Genomic DNA, 3,106 nt, shown 5'->3' with positions numbered 1-3,106 from the left:
ATTGCTAATTATTTTTGCAATGAAGTTTAAATTTAATTTAAAAAATTTGGTGTTCAAAATTTATTACTTTCAATGTGTAAGTTTGGTCAAAATTAAATTATTTTTCATTTTTAAATTGATTTAAATACTATCCCGTAAATTTAATTTCTTATTTTTCTTCAATTGTTTTTTTATTTTGTTTTTATAATTCATTAAATTAATTATTGAAATCTATATTGTTTACTTATATCCTTTTATACTTATATTTTATGAACTCGAAATTTATTTATTATAATTAATTAAACATATTAACATTTTAAATTCTCATATTTTATTTTAATTTTTGATATTTTATTTTAATTTCTAACATTTTACTTCAAAATTTCTAAACGTTATTTTAAAAAAAATATTAAAATTTAATATTAAAATCTTCTCAAGTTTAAGATTGAAAAATATTATTATATATTTTATTAAATTCTGTTTTTAAAATTAAAATCTTTTTATAAAGATTATTATATATTATTAAATTTTTTATATTATATTATATATTTTTAATAAATTAATATAATTCAAAAAGATTAAACGCAAAATTTGTTTGCATTTAATGTTAAACGTAAACAAATTTTGAGTTTTATTAAAAATGCATCCTGCCCTTGAGAATTTGCTCCTTCCACTTACGGTCTGTTTGGGAGGGAATCGGGAGCGTGGTGCGTGAAGTGGTTGTGGAGTTCGGCCATTTGGCAACGACGTCCCTTTTATTTTGGTTAAACGTCAGCTGCAGATAGAGGCCCGAGAATAGGGTTGGCTTTTTTGCCAATCGAGCTCCGTTGTTCGACCTTTGACCTTGTTGTTATGCCCTAATCCCCCTCTCTTCGATCCCAACTCCCTCATTGCTCTGACGAAAGCTCCTCTGTCGTTCGACTTCGACTCCCTCAATCAGCTTACTCTTTAGCTCGAAACCCTGACCTCAGCTGTTCGTCCCGGACTCCATCTTTTATTCGACCCTGACTCCTCACTTGGTTCCTCTGCTCCTCTGCTGTTCAACCTCTTACAAAAGATATTTATTCAAGAGAATAATTTTAAAAAGTCACGTTATGGGAAAATGAGAAGAGTTGTGAATGCTTTGGTCATAAGCAGTGAAGAATTTTATGATAATGCGATGATAAAAACTCAAAACCTTCTTTGAATTGAGGAATATACTACAAAAATACATTTGAGTGCTCTAATATCAACCTCATCCCAATGTTATTTGTTTATGTGAATAAAAGCTCCAATCACGATAAACGGATTACTGGATGATATCTTTCTTATTTAAATTAAACTACTAGTATTTCTTGAGCACTGAAGATTATTTCATCTTTTTTAGAAAATAAGTGATTAATAGATATGTGCTGATCAATATATGTGTATCTGAGTTTTTGTACTGTTCAGAAGTAAATTTCTGCTTCTAAAGTATCAAATATACGATTATGACAGTTCTGTTACAAACAACATCACTAAACATATGTTAAATAGTCATTTATCCAGTAACAACTGAAACAAACAATCAGTCAGCTTCCTCGCAGCAGCTAATAAACTGATAAGCCGTAGTTGACCCAAACAGACCTTTAATCCCTCTTTAGCTAGCCTTTTTTTACTAATTACTGTTAATTAAGTGCCTCATTTATAAATTACCCGATGTAAATACACAAAAGTTAAATAATGTGTATGTAAGTCTTTTTTTTATTATATCGCTTCCAAGCCATTGACGACCCGCCCTCAACTCCATCGTGGCCGAGCAAATAACGTCGGCGTTTTCACGGGCAAGTCATCTCCACGTACCCAAAATCGTTACTTTCCATGCACTGACGTGCCCAGTACGCCGCTTAATTGCCACGTGTTGAGCGGAGAATCTCCACCTCTCCACACCTCGCCACGTGCCCGCCTCAGCATAAACATACCACTTTGCCCGCCGTCTCTCATCAAATTTCCAGAAAAAAATAAGTCAGATATTTTTTTTTATTTTTACGTGTAGGAAATAATTTATCATATCAATTATAATAAATATTTTAAATTTATCCACAATTTTTTTTAATTATTTAAACATCATGATAGCATGATCTAATTTTGAATTTATCTGGAAAATATAAATCATATAATTTTTAGTTATTTTAAATTAATATCATCTGTCCAATTTCTTAAGCCCATCAGACTCATATTAGCTAATTGTTTAAGGAAATTTACATATTTACAAACAATTCCTATGCAATTACTAAAGATTAGGGTTGTCAATAAAGCTCGTTGTTTGCGAATAGTTTATGTTCGGTTCGTCAATGAGTTCGTGTTTGATTCGTTCGATAAGTAAACAGGACGAACGTGAACAATTTTTTTTTTGTTCGGTTAGTTAAACGAACCAAACATGAATAGCGATGCGTTCGTTCGTGTTTGAATCGTTATTGTTCGAAATATAAAATAATTTAAAATAATTATATATAAAAATTTATGATATTTTAACAAATTGTAATTTATAAATTATAAATTAATAATAATATATTAATATACTATATTAGTTTAATATTAGGAAGTTAAAATTGGCCCGTCGTCCGCAACCAGCCAGTGTTCGGCTTGTTCGTTGAGAAACAAACAGGAACAGTGACTTCAGAAACAATTTCAAACACAAGTTTATTTTAAAACAAACTGAACATGAACAGAAGCATGTTCGTTCGCGTTTAGTTCGTTTACACCCCTACGAAAGATTGATATTTACATTCATTCCGTTGTTATAAATTTATGTATTAAAATGTGCATTTGACTTTTTAAAATGTTCTCAGTTGTTTGGGATAATTTTTGCTTTTTTGTTTTATTTGCTTTTGCTTTTATTGTTTGATGTATTTTTTATATGTTTTAATATTTTCAAAATTATTTTTTTATTATTTTAAATACTTTTAAAAATCCTTTCCAACTCCTCAAACTTCCTTTCCCTCAAAGCAATCGATTTCTCTCTCTATATAACCAAACGCACAAATCAAAAAACTCATACAACAAACACAAATCCAAACACTCTTAACAATTTTAAAAAAACCCAGCATGCCCTCCACCTCCCACCTCCTCCCCCTCCCCCTCCTCCTCCTCCTCCTCTCCAGCCCTT

The sequence above is a fragment of the Phalaenopsis equestris genome, unplaced genomic scaffold (genome assembly GCF_001263595.1).
Source record: "Phalaenopsis equestris unplaced genomic scaffold, ASM126359v1 Scaffold233033, whole genome shotgun sequence".
NCBI lineage: Eukaryota > Viridiplantae > Streptophyta > Magnoliopsida > Asparagales > Orchidaceae > Phalaenopsis > Phalaenopsis equestris.
Note: the sequence above shows the minus strand (reverse complement) of the source record.